At 43.4% G+C, this 14896-nt stretch overlaps 1 non-coding gene across 1 annotated transcript; it reads left to right on the top strand.

The window, feature by feature from the left end:
• Positions 1 to 1268: 1268 nt before the first annotated feature.
• On the top strand, positions 1269 to 1343 carry Trnaa-ugc (transfer RNA alanine (anticodon UGC)). The gene has a single exon. It is a non-coding gene; the product is annotated as a tRNA-Ala (tRNA).
• Positions 1344 to 14896: the final 13553 nt, after the last annotated feature.

Below are 14896 nucleotides of genomic sequence, written 5' to 3'. Positions count from 1 at the left end.
AGGATCTCGTTGAAAACTTCGGCAAGTTGCCGGTGTAATCCCGGCGGAAGTTTCTTCAGCAGGAGGTTTGTGACGCCATCGCTGTCTCCAGTCTTCTTGGGGTTCAGCGAGTGAAGGTGCACAGCAACTTCTTCCCGCATTGTCAGCCTGATAACGTCGCCTTCCTCCGTTGCGGCGCGGAAGGTTGGTAGTTGCTCGTGGACCCGCCGTATGTGCTCCACGTCGATGACGTCGGCCACCGGTGTGAAGTTTGCTGCGAATGCGTCATCCAGAGCGCTGGTTTTCGCATTCGGGTCTGGCGAAATCGTTCCCGACCTGTAAGGGCGGTATTCGCTGTCGCCGGCGTAGGAAGGATTTGACCATCCTCAGGATTGAGGGTAGACACAAGGTCTGCCCATTCCTGGTTCCGGTGTTGATCGACTGCTGCCTTAGTTTCTCGTCTCATGCGGTTTAAGCGGCGCTTCGTGTCTGTTGGCGAGTGAGCTGCCATTCAGGTTTCCCGGCGTACTTCTTCAGCTGCTTCAGGTGGTAGTCGCTCAGCAACCTGTTCAACTGTACTGACAATGTCCGCTACCGGCGTCAACCTAGGTGTGGGAGCAAAATTAAGTCCCTTTGCCAGACCGGCCCAGTGGTCGAACGGTCCTAGGCGCTTCAGTCTGGAACCGCGAGACCACTACGGTCGCAGGTTCGAATCCTACCACGGGCATGGATGTGTGTGATGTCCTTAGCATAGTTAGGTTTAAGTAGTTCTAAGTTCTAGGGGACTGATGACCTCAGATGTTAAGTCCCACAGTGCTCAGAGCCATTTTTGAACCCTTTGCCAGAACAGAAACTGCGTACCCAGTCAGCTCAATGTCCATGAGATTAATGATCGTCATGCTGTAGCATTGTGGCGATAGGATATCACTGTGTACCAAGTTTTCGCACATGCAGCTCCAAATAAACAAAAACTAGGTACGTTTGGTTTATTTTTTTGAGGTATAACTACTACGTAATGTATGCAGATGGTATCTGTTCTTTCGGACATGCCCAAAAGAACAGATACCATCTTCATATATAGTTAAGGCTAACCGGCCATTGACCTTCTCCTGTGCTGGATGCACACGCATTCCCCGAACTCTTACAGGACTCGGTAACAATGTCTGCCACAATCGATGAGTGTATTGGACCGGGGCACTATGAATGTAGTGTGTGGACATTAAGTTGGGAATGTGGGTCTCACAGGGGGCATGCAAGGGGTAAGTCCCTGCACTCGCACTATCCTCTGTGCCCTCGGTGGCTCAGATGGATAGAGCGTCTGCCATGCAAGCAGGAGATCCTGGGTTCGAGTCCCGGTCAGGGCACACATTTTCAAGTGTCCTCGTTGATAAATATCAACGCCTGTCGACAGCTTAGGGTCTTCATTTGATTATCATGTCATACTACGTAATGTCATTTTCAGCCCAATCTACCATCACTACAAGATTAAAACCGGAAAATAGGAACACACTGCATTGGATCAATGTCACTTGCATTTCAGAAGCGCTACTGATGGCGATGCATCAATGCATGACTGATTTTCAGCCTTCATTGGTGTCCAAAGATTTCCAGTTTTGTCCTGTCGTGGTCGCCAGATTTCGCATTTATTTCCTTCCTCTCACCACTTCAAATCTGGGTTGCCAAATGTTCGGTTTTTTACTGATGTGTGCAGTATTTCAGCCCCTTGTTCGGTGTTCAGTACTGAAGTATGAGTGCTTCAGTATTTTTAGAATTCCATTCATATCATTAATTTATTCTTTGATCATGGTCACATCTGCTTGGTGTTTCAGAAGTTACAAAATCTGAACCTAAATAACCTTAAACTAACTGCAATTTCCACGTCTTGCATAATGCAGCTAAACACTGCATGAAATTATCTTTCAGTATTGAAAATCTTGTGGTAAAGTATTTTTGTGCATTTTCTATCAGTGCTGAAACAGAGGAGCTGCTTAAAGATTCCTTTGCTTCTGTTAATTAAGATTATCATGCCGGGCTTCGACATATTCTAGTTAGTTGGGCAACTTTACTTCAGCTGTGGAAAGTCTTTTGTTTGTATGGAAAATGACCAAAATGTATTTCTTCCGAGAGGGTGAGAATGAGTGCAGTAAGCTTCTTTGGTCTTTGTTGTCTGACGGAGAAAGTGAATTGTCAGAGTGCTACATTTATTTTGCACATAGTTTATTAAATTTATTTCAGAAACATCTTAAAGTTCTGTTATCCGAATACATACATCCTATAGAATTACGTGCTATTATGATCACATTAATAGAGGATATTGAATCATATAAGAACACTTGTTTCTTCGGATCAAAAGCTAACCAAGAATTATTAAAACTCAATGAGGCTGAGAGAAATAAGTTCAAGAATGAAACTCTCAGCCTACCAAAGAGCCGAAGATTATCTTAAAAAATGGTCTGACGACAAAAACTTCCATTTTAATATTTTCGATTACGTGTATGTAAGAAAAGTAACTTCTACATATGAAAAATATGTACAAACATCAAAGGTGGCGGGTACTCAAGAAGAGATTGATAAGGATAGTTTATACAAAGACATCCGTATACTAAAGAAATCTTTAGAATAACTACAAAGTCAACCTTAGTTTTAGTAGAAAACGTTTTTAAACGGAGAAGAAACGCCTAACTTAAAAATTAAGAAACGAATAATGTCTGTTTCACGCAGCAATGGTTATGTAGAAAGACTCTCCTGTTATATGAATCATTTACAGTCTCACCGAAGAAACAATTTGAGTGTCGATACTTTTCCCTCGCTATTTTTGTTATCTGTTAGCGTTTTCACAATTCCTTGCTCATATAGAATTCACTTGGACATAGTCGAAATTGCAAAAGTGCATCTGTTCGCATTCAGAGCCTAAACAAAAGTGTATCTGTGTTAGTCCTCTGTCTTCATCTTCCTCTTAATGTGACGTTTGAAAACGACTTTGGTGGAATAGCTTACGACTCGAATGAGCTTGGATGAAACATAAATTGTACTAATAAAAGTAAATAATATACTGAGTGGCCCACATAAAACCGGCCCGAAACCGACTGCGAACGCGCGTGAGTAGCATTACTAGCTTGTCAGTTTCTTTGCCACCTTCCAACAGCAGTAGCGTGTGAGTAGTTTATACGGAAAGTAGTCGTTATAAACCGTGTACTCCCTTGTCATGCCTTACTCCACTGAAGAACGTGTTCATTGTTGAAGAATATGTGCGGTCTGAATCCATGAAAGTTGTTCGTGACACTTTTCATGAACCGTTTCCTGAAAGAAATATTCCTGCAAAATCAACGATTCAGAATCTAGTGAGAAAGTGGCGTTCGACAGGCAGTGTTGTTAATTCAAAGAGAAATAAGGCACCGACTCCACGTACACCTGAAGTTGTGGCAAATGTGACGGCACATATTGAAAGATGTCCCTACAAGTCAACACAACGATTATCACAGCAATGTGGAATATATCACAGGTCATGTCAACGCATCCTTCATGGCTTAAAAATGAAACCTTACCGTGTGAGTGTTGTTCAGCAAATAAAAGAAGCGGACAAGGGTAAGCGTACTCATTACTGTAATTGATTGCTGGAAAATGTCGCTGGGGGGACATCTTAATCGGTTCCTCCTTTTTTCGACGGATGAAGCTTGGTTTCATCTGTCGGGTTACGTTAATTCACAAAACTCAAGACACTGGGCTGCATAGACTCCCCCATGGCATACTGCAAAAGCCGTTACACGATTTAAAAATTGGTGTACAGTGTGCTGTATCTGGTAACAGAATAATCGGGCCATTGTTCTTCGACGAAACTGTCAAAACACATGTATACTTGCAACTCTACAATGAATTTTCGGCTCTGTTAACTCCAAACGAAAAATGCTGTGCATATTTCCAGCAAGATGGGGCAACTTCTCATACGTTGGATTTATCCTTAGCTCATATACATACTGATTTTACAGAAGAGAGGACCATTAGTAAGGGCTTGTCGCTACCCTGCTCACCCGAATTGTCACCATATGACTTTACCTCCGGAGATTTCTAAAGGCTAGAGTTTACCGCAACAATCCCAGAATACTTGCCACATTAAAAAACAATATATGTGAAGAAATTCCGACATTCCTCAAAGAGTGCTGAAAAGCGTTTTCCTTCGACGTGCACAACTTTGCTTGGATGTTGGCGGAGGACATTATGAACACAGACTTTAATTTCCTTTCTAAAATATGATTATTAAACTAATAAAAGTAAATGTTACTTAAACTGTTAATTACATATTAATAATGAAACTGTACAATAAAAATGTAAGAAAGCGACGATGTACGTTGATTTTCTTAAATCATATTCCTTTCATCGCAGGTTGGTTGGTTGGTTGGTTTTGGGGAAGGAGACCAGACAGCGTGGTCATCGGTCTCATCGGATTAGGGAAGGATGGGGAAGGAAGTCGGCCGTGCCCTTTCAGAGGAACCATCCCGGCATTTGCCTGGAGTGATTTAGGGAAATCACGGAAAACCTAAATCACGATGGCCGGACGCGGGATTGAACCGTCGTCCTCCCGAATGCGAGTTCAGTGTCTTACCACTTTTCATCGCAGGGGCCGGTTTTGTGTGTGCCAGCCACTCTGTATGTGCTAGAGAGACATTTATTTCGAAACTGGGGATGTGTGTCACAACACCCTTTATTTACACTGTAACAATTTTCTTAATATCTACTCAGTGGCAATCGACAAATACTTCTGTACTCCACAAGTTCAAATGGCTCTGAGCACTATGCGACTTAACTTCTGAGGTCATCAGTCGCCTAGAACTTACAACTAATTAAACCTAACTAACCTAAGGACAGCACACATATCCATGCCCGAGACAGGATTCGAACCTGCGACCGCAGCGGTCGCTCGGTTCCAGACTGCAGCGCCTAGAACCGCACGGCCGCTACGGCCGGCTGTACTCCACAAGTCACTTTGGGATGTGAGGGGGAGGATACTTCTGGCTCCACTATCTACCCCCATTCTCTCGATGGAAAGGACGGCTGTCGGCAATTCTCGGTAATCAACGTGAGCTCCAGATTTCCTGATTTTCTTATCGTGGCCATTTGACGAGATGCATGCGGGAGGAAATGATATGTTGTCCTGCTCTTAATGGAACCAGCGCTCTCGGAAATTCGACAGTAAACCTCTCAGTGATACACAATTCCTCTAGTATAACGACGGACGATGGAAATTGTTGAGCATCTCCGTGACGCACAAACAGACTCTAAATGATCTCGTGACGAAGAACACTTCTTCCAACCCATCGTGGTAAGAGCCCCAGACTGATGAATAATACTCAAGACTATTTTTGTAGTGACTGAATTACGGTTATATAACATTCTTCCAATCAAGATCAGCCTGTCATTTGCCCTTTTTTACGGCTAGTTTTACGTGGTCACTAAGGACAGTATTCTACTGTTGCCACTATTTACAGAGATTTGTCGCCAATAGTGGATATCCTCGACTATTTGTGCGCAATATGCTCCGATTATCGACATTCAGAGTCAGCTATCATTCTGTGTCAACGGTCGTCATGCATTTTAGTACAGACTTCTGGCGTTTTAACTTTCCTATTGGAAACAATATCGTTTGCGAATAGCCTCTCGTAGATCCCAAAGTTATTCACTAGATCATTCATCTCCATAATTTTAAAGTTCCAGTTTCAAAACGCTGTAGAAAGAGAACCATAGTTCAGAATGACGTCAGAATTGAACGGTATTTTACTGGCGGATGGGGAAACGTCACTGATAAAAATATTTGCCAGCAGATGGCGCTGTAGGCGTCTTAACGTAAATCGGGTCGGCTAGAAATGACAGAAGTATCGCAATACGGTGGCCATGGTGTGAGTTGGAGATTCAGCCATCCATACTGTTCAATGTGCATGACTGTAATAGTTCGGCAGAACAGCTGTAGCACTGTTAGTTACTTAAGTCCATCCAACACGGCAATTTTGTACCGTGTCGGATCAGAGAAATCAATTTTTAATTGCCATGAAGCCAAAACCGCATAAAAAGAAAAGTGACATCGGTTTCTAACTGTCCAAATCTGGCGCGAGACGTGTTCAGTATGCTGTCCACCGTCTTCCGCCACAAGCTGAACTCGAGAAATAGCATGTTCGATAACAGATCGGAGTGTTTCGAGGTCACGTTCAGAATGCGTTGCTCTATGCGAGCCTTCAGTTCACCTACGTTCATAATTGGAGCACTGAATACAACAACTTTCAGATGACATTACAGCCAGAAGCCAACGGATTAAATTCAGCTGATCTAGACGGCCAGGCTGTAGGGAAATGACGGCTGATAATTCTACCATTTCCCAAATGCTTCTGCAGCAGCCATTTCACAGGCTGTGGAAAGTGCGGAGAAGTGCAATCTTGCATAAAAATGATCCTACCAACACATCCACGCTGTTGAAGAGTTGGAATGACGTTGGTGCGCAAAAGACTCTCATAGCATTTGCCAGTGACTGACGTGTAACACTATCTACAGGACTTATCTCTTCGAAAAAATATGGCCCTACAATAAACGATCACATCTACCCGCACCACCCAGTTACCTTTGCACAATGTAGTGGTACAAGCTTAGGTGTGTGCGGATTTTCCGCTGCCCTTATTCTGCATATTGACATGTCCTTGGAGATGGAAATGGGAATCATCTGCCCACAGAATGTTGCATGATAATTCACTGTCATCTACCATAGGAACAAGATATCTGGACTTTGTCTTGTTGGCAGGTCAGCAGGAAGCAACTCCTGAACATGGGTGATTTTGAGTGTACAGCAATGCAGGATGTTTTGTAGGATTCTATGCTCCATGATCACAAGCATGTCCACTATTTGGGGAATTTGCAAACCACCACTCGACCCCACCAGCAATCCTGTGGCCACATCGTCCACAGACGTCGAATCAACAGTTTTCCTCCTTCTGCCGCATTTCACATCAAAAGAAACCGAATTTTCGAATTTTGTAATCATTTTCTCCAGGCCCTTAATATATATTAATGACTTGTCATTCTATATTCACGAAGATGTAAAGCTGGTACTTTTTGCTGATGATACAAGTATAGCTATCACACCCAACAGACAAGAATTAATTGATGAAATTGTAAACGATGTTTTTCAGAACATCATTAAGTGGTTCTGTGCACATGGGCTCTTATTGAACTTAGACAAAACACAGTATATACAGTTCCACACAGTAAATGGAATGACACCATTAATAAATATAGACTTCGATCAGAAATCGGTAGTTAAGGTGGAATATTCAAAATTTCTAGGTGTATGCAATGATGAGTGGTTGAACTGGAAAAAACACACTGAAGATCTGCTGAAACGTTTGAGTTCAGCTACTTATGCTATTAGGGTCATTGCAAATTTTGGCGATACACATCTCAGTAAATTAACTTACCACGCCTATTTTCATTCTGTGCTTTCGTATGGCATCATATTCTGGCGTAACTCATCATTGAGTAAAAGAGTGTTCATTACACAAAAGCGTGTAATCAGAATAATTGCTGGAGCTCATCCAAGATCATCCTGCAGACACTTATTTAAAGAGCTGGGGATCTGCACTGCAGCCCCACAATATATATATTCACTTATGAAATTTGTTATTAACAATCCGAACGAATTCAAAAGTAATAGCAGTGTACATGGCTACAACACTAGGAGAAAGGATGATCTTCACTACTCGAGGTTAAATCTAACTTTGGCTCAGAAGGGGGTAAATTATGCTGCCAAAAAACTCTTTGGTCACTTAACTGATAGCATCAAAAGTCTGACAGATAGCCATATAGCATTTAAAAGGAAATTAAAAGAATTTCTGAATAGCAAGTCCTTCTACTCATTAGATGAATTTTTGTAAATAGTAAGTGGGTAATTTCCCCACCCCCCACCAAAAAATTAAAAATATTAAGTCTCATGTAATATTTTGTGTAATGTAATATCTTGTATTAACCTGACACGTTCCACATCATTACGAAGTGTCGTATTCATGATCTCTAGAACAAGTACAAATCTAATCTACATCGGGCCAATGGCTTTCTTCATAGCGGAGCTTCTGCACGACTACTGGCGCACACTCAACGCTCTTGTATAAAAGCTTTACCAGCAGCGCGCGATACTTCACGGAGACATGTAGGGCATCTCGGACGCAAACTTAGGAACCCGTGCGGCGCCTCTGTTGGTTACAGCGCCATCTACTGGTCAAACTTTTTTCTCACGATGTTTTCCCTGCGTCAACAATATGATGTTCAAAGCTGGCGTCATTCTGAGCAGGGGTTCTCTTTCTACAGCGTATTGAAATTGGAACTTTAATTATGGACATCCCGGCACTGTGTGTGTAACCAATAACAGTTCAAAAATGGTTCAAATGGCTCTGAGCACTATGGGACTCAACTGCTGTGGTCATCAGTCCCCTAGAACTTAGAACTACTTAAACCTAACTAACCTAAGGACATCACACACATCCACGCCCGAGGCAGGATTCGAACCTGCGACCGTAGCAGTCGCACGGTTCCGGACTGCGCGCCTAGAACCGCGAGACCACCGCGGCCGGCTTAAGCAATAACGCCCATACGACACTTCCTTAGGGTACTCCTGGTACTGCCTTTCGTCCCAATAATAACAGAGTACTGGTTTTGATCTGATTCAGGGAACTGTAAAGAATGCCTTCCTTAGCCAAGGAATACGGGATCATCGTGGGCGCTACTGTCTTCTCTAACGTTCTGGATTTCATGGTCGAACAGAGCATTCCTTGTAACACCTGTAGCCACTGATGGTACCAGCAGCTCACAGATTCGTTTTTCTTTTTTAATTGTTTATCTGTTACCTTCATTCTCCTGGTAGGGCTGACAGTGGCCACGTAGTTGCTCTTGAGCCTTTGAAAAGAAAAATTAAACACATCCACGCTGTTGAAGAGTTGGAATGACGTTGGTGCACAAAAGACTCTCATAGCATTTGCCAGTGACTGACGTGTAACACTATCTACAGGACTTATCTCTTCGAAAAAATATGGCCCTACAATAAACGAAGACATCAACTCGCACCACCCAGTTACCTTTGCACAATGAAGTGGTACAAGCTTATGTGTGTGCGGATTTTCCGCTGCCCATATTCAGCAATTCTGCATATTGACATGCCCTTGTAAATGCATTCGCAGTTGCGAATATGGACAACCATCAGCTGACTAATGGAATGACGACAGTGAAACCTTTGTGCGGCTCAGGGCTAGAAATGGATTTTCCGCTTCTTGTGAGCAGTAGCCTTATCACTAGGCTAGTTAGTTAGTTAGTTACGTGTTCCATTAATCAGTCTCACGGTAAACGTTATGATGTGGAACGTGTCATCAAGTGCATAAGAAACGTACACATGAATCAAGGTTCAAAATGGCTCTGAGCACTATGGGACTCAACATCTTAGGTCATAAGTCCCCTAGAACTTAGAACTACTTAAACCTAACTAACCTAAGGACATCACACACACCCATGCATGAATCAAGGGTTTTCTTTTTTTTAAGCTTAAAATTTTTATTACCTACCCCACTCCTTTAAATGGCAAAATATGCATATATTATACCTATAGATTTATTTATCCCTATTCAAGAATTCAGCTATGGTATAGAAGGAGTTGTCAAGGAGATATGATTTCAATTTATTTTTAAAACTATTACTGCTGTCTGTCAGATATTTTATTTCATCTGGTAATTTATCGAAAAATTTTGCAGCAACACTGTTGCTTTTAGACTGGTCCTTGTTGTTGAGAACAAATTTCATTACGGAGTATATCTACTGTGAGGCTGTTGTAAGACCTCCTAACTTTTTAAACAGATGCCTACAAGGTGTGCAGCTATGAGCCCCACGCATTATTTTAACCACTTCCTTTTGAGCTGTGAATACTTTTTGCCTAAGCATTGAGTTACCCCAAAATATTATTCCGTATGACATCAGAGAGTGGAAGTATGTAAAGTATCTTAGCTTGCTAATTCTATATTCTCAAAATTAGCAATTACTCTGATTGCAAAAGTTGCTCAACCTAGTCGGCTTAGGAGATCCAAAGTATGAATTTTGCAATTAAGACACTCATTTATATGTACACCCAAAACCTTAGTATGCTCTACACTGGCTACTGACTTCTGTTGATATGTTATATTTACTGAAGTAACTGTACTCCCTGCAGTAGAAAATTGGATGTGCTGTATTTTTTAAAAGTTCAGAGCAAAACAAATTCGCAGAAAAAACAAATTCGTAGAAAAAACAAATTCGTAGAAAAAACAAATTCGCAGAAAAACCAATCAATGACTTTCCAAAGAAATTATTTGTATCATTTTCTATTGGAGTTTCTTTTACTGGGTTAATAGTTATGCTTGTATCATCAGCGAATACTGTCGTTTAGCTTCTTGTTTCAGATAAGAAGGGATGTCATTCACATATATCAAGGACAGCACGACGCACGGCTGGACCCAAATTTCCATATGTCATCAACCATGTGTCTACACCCTGCACTCATATGTATTTTTCCGTACAGGTGAGATGCTGTTATTGAAAGTCACGTGCCCGATGTCGGCGGACAAATACGATATTTGAGACCCTATGTTATGATACTTTGTTCCTTCGGACATGCATGTATGTGCGAAGGAACATTGCGTCGTATTTGTAAATAACACAGGCACTGCAACATGAAAGAATAATTAAAACACTTGAAAATGTACACTGCTGGCCATGAAAGTAGCAGCACCATGAAGATGGCACGCAACAAACGTGAAATTGGCATGACGTCTACAATGTGCCTGGACATGCCAATAACTAGCATTTAGCGCAACTCCACAATGCAGAAATGAGTAATATGAGGTGTGTTGAAGACCTCTGGGTAAGTGCGAGCGGGACTCGCGCTCTGAAGGTTCCGCACAAACTTAATTATGTATACAGATAGTTCATACATCACTGGAAACGAGAGAGAGGAGCAACCAGGGGACGGGGCGGATCAAGGCGGCGGGAGGTGTAAAGGACTTGGATATGTTCGAGAAAAATGAGCAGATGGGAGAAAGGAATCAGGTCATAAGAGAATCCGCGTGGGGGATGGGAAGCGAGTGTAATATACATTTTCTTTTTTCCTTTATTGTATTTCAATTCTTCCCCATCGGGGCGGGCTGGAAGCAGCATATGCGCTGCTTTTCACCCGAAAGACGTAGAACATACAATAGAAGACATTTATAAATAACATAAATGAGAAAATATGGTGTACATATATATAAAAAAGGAGGGAACATTATGGAAGATGGATTTTTGTCTACAAAAAGGGGGTGACTGTAAAATGGAGATAAAATGGTTCAAATGGCTCTGAGCACTATGGGACTCAACTGCTGTGGTCATAAGTCCCCTAGAACTTAGAACTACTTAAACCTAACTAACCTAAGGACATCACACACATCCATGCCCGAGGCAGGATTCGAACCTGCGACCGTAGCGGTCGTGCGGATCCAGACTGTAGCGCCTTTAACCGCTCGGCCACTCCGGCCGGCAATGGAGAAAAAAACTGTAAAAAATTAGCGCACATAAAAACCGCGCACTGGGACAATTAAAGAACATGAGTCGAAGTATGACCGGAGCATAAAAGTATCGACGGATGGCGTAGCACATAACAATCACTGACAGTAACACTATGTACAAGTCCAGCACACAATTAAAATCACAGCTCTCGACGCACAGGAGAACAGCACCAAACATAATACTGACGTAGCACACTGATGGTGATGAGTAAAACACAGGATCTGCCAGGGGCATGGAGATGTGGGAGAAGGGAAGAAGGGTGGGAAGGGGGGGTAAAGGGGGGAGATGGGCGGGGTAGAGTTGAAGAGCGCTGGGGAGGGAAGGACGTGGGAGGGACACAGTTGAGGAGGGGGTGCAGGGACTCAGGGGGAAAAGGAGGAAAATCTGCTCTGTGAGAAGGAGGGGAGAGGAAAAGGGGGGCCCTGGGGAGGGGAGGGAACAAGGCCAGGTTACAGTTGGAAGGAAGGGTATATGTCACGGCGAAGGGGGGGGGGGTTGCTGGAAATTGCCCTGATGAAGGAGATGGAGGGTGTGGAGGTGGAGAGAGTGAGGAATACAGCGATAGAGGTGTGGCAATGGGCGGGGGGTGGAGAGGAAGGGGGTGCGGGGGATCAAGCCTGCAGTCAGTGTAAAGGATGCGAAGATGTTGGACGAAAAGGAGGAGGTGGGGGAAGGGGATGAGGTCATACAGGAGCTGTGTGGGGGAAGGAAGGTGGATACGGAAGGCGAGGCAGAGCGCATGGCATTCGAGGATTTGGAGGGCATTGTAAAAACGGGTGGGTGCGGAGATCCAGGCAATGCTGGCATAACAGGGGATAGGACAGATGAGGGATTCGTAGGTGTGGAGGATGGTGGAAGGATGTAATCCCCATGTCCGGCCAGACAGGAGTTTCAAGAGGCGGAGGCGAGAATGGGCTTTCTGCTGGATGGTCAGGAGGTGAGGGGTCCAAGTGAGGTGACGGTCGAGGGTGAGGCCAAGGTATCTCAGGGTGGGGGTGAGCTCGATGGAACAACCATAAAGGGTGAGGCAGAAGTCATGGAAGGAGCGGGTGGTGCGGCCTCTGATGATTGCCTGGGTTTTAGAGGGGTTGAGGCGAAGGAACCACTGGTTACACCAAGTGTTGAGCTGGTCAAGGTGGGTTTGGAGGGTGTGTTAGGACTGTTGAAGGGTAGGATAGAGAGCCAAGAAGCCGGGTAATCAGCATATTGTAGAAGGTGGACAGGTGGGGGTCGCTTGGAGTAATACAAATTCTGTGATCCATTTTTATACAGAATAAGTAATAGCAGACGTTTCCAGAACACATGTAAGTTTTGACAGCTCACAATGGATTAAACATCCAGTATGGCTAACATTGTGTAGAAACAAGGTGTCCAGCGAAGTAGTTCCTCATTTCAAAATCACACATCTTGCAAACAACAAACAGTCTGTTTATTGAGAAAGCTGTAAGAATTTCATACAGTAGTTATGCAGAAGTTTCGAAATAGTTCGAAAAGCTGCCAACGGTTGGCGCTGTAATTGCAATATATAGTGCCTGTAAATAGTGGGCCGCAGTTCAGAGCGCTCAAATCCATCGTTGAAAGTGAAAGGAGGTTGAAATCATGCATTCCACTGAACAACGTTGTCTTTCAGGCACTGTAAGACCATGGAACACATTCCTACGGCAACAAGGCGCAGTTTTCAAACACGATTTAATGTTTCAGAAGGACTCGATGCGAAAACAGTTCTCTAGTTCTTCTCCAAATTCCAATGAATAGGCAGTGTGGCCAGGCAAATTATAGTTACGATTGAAAATTTCGCCACGGTTTCTGGAATTATTCGGCAAAATTCAATGAATTGCAGCAGCGACTGGCTTGAAGCGTTCAAGCACGCAGTAATTACTGAGACAGAGCCTGCTCATTTTTCCATTCAACTTCAGAGCCACTAGGCCATATCTGTACGAGCTGTGCGACAGAAGGCTGACTTTCGTGAACCAGATTGTCACGGTGATTGGTAACGAAGTATTTGATGTGGGATGTGTACGGGTCACTGAGGAAGCACACCTCCACCTGAAAGGAGTCGTGAAGAAACAAAACTGGCGATTTTGGGGATCCAAAAATCCCATTTGTGTGAGCCGAAATCACAGTATTCTCTAAAGTTACTGTCTGGTCTGTGGTATGGATCATAGGCAATTACAGGCTCTTTTTTCATGCGAGGAACAGTCACTAGTGAACGTTACGTTGCAGTTTTGGAACAATTTGTCGCCACACAGCTAGTGTTGGAAGATCGACCAAGTTAATGCAATACGGGGTCGGGCAACGTCGCACTGAACAGGTGTTTCGCTTTCTTGATGAAGACTTGAAAATTTGCTGGTGCGGGGATGGATTGGCCTTCATATTCGCTCGATCTGACTCTTTGTGATTACTTTTTGTGGAGCATATTGAAAGACGCTGTCTACCGGAACGAAAATACACTCAAAATGGGTTTAGGAAGAACAGGGCAACAGAAACAGCAGTCTTTCAATTCATGAAAGTGGTCCTAAACGCCCCAGATAAGAATGAACTAAACTGTAGGATATTCTTAGATTTATACAAAGCATTTGATCTTCTCAGCCATGATTTAGTGCTTATGAAATTATATTGTAATGGGGTCCGCATGCCCTCGGGAAAAATTACGGCCGTAGTTTCCCCTTGCTTTCAGCCGTTCGCAGTACCAGCACGGCAAGGCCGTTTTGGTTAATGTTACAAGGCCGGATCAGTCAATAATCCAAACCGTTGCCCCTGCAACTACTGAAAAGGCTGTTGCCCCTCGTCAGGAACCACACGTTAGTATGGCCTCTCAACAAATACCCCTCCGTTGTGGCTGCACCTACCGCACAGCCATCTGTATCGCTGGGGCACGCAAGCTTCCCCACCAACGGCAAGGTCCCTGGTTCATGGAGGGATGTGATGGCAAATTTCATTGTTAGTTTTTGCCATCTGGACACTGGTGGACACCCCGAAAATACTGTAATATGATTTTAAAGACTGCTTGCGGAGGACGAGTTTAATTATGCACACTGATACTGTACAATCAGCACATCGTACAGCGCCATCTGTTAGCACTTAGCAGCTTTGCGAACTATTTTTAAACTACTGTGTAACTTCTGAATAAAGTTGTTACAGCTTTCTTAATAATAATAACCCTTGTTGCACTCGTCTATCAATCTTACTTTTCGAGATATTTAATTTTAAAATCATGGAACTTCTTCGCTCGACTTTTCACACGTTAAACAACACAACGATGAAAAAATCGCGCGAAACGGACTAATACGACGCACGAAACTACAATGGTCTCATTACTTTTTGA

Source organism: Schistocerca nitens, chromosome 2 (genome assembly GCF_023898315.1).
Source record: "Schistocerca nitens isolate TAMUIC-IGC-003100 chromosome 2, iqSchNite1.1, whole genome shotgun sequence".
Classification (NCBI taxonomy): domain Eukaryota; kingdom Metazoa; phylum Arthropoda; class Insecta; order Orthoptera; family Acrididae; genus Schistocerca; species Schistocerca nitens.
Note: the sequence above shows the minus strand (reverse complement) of the source record. Positions and strands in the feature narration are given on the sequence as shown.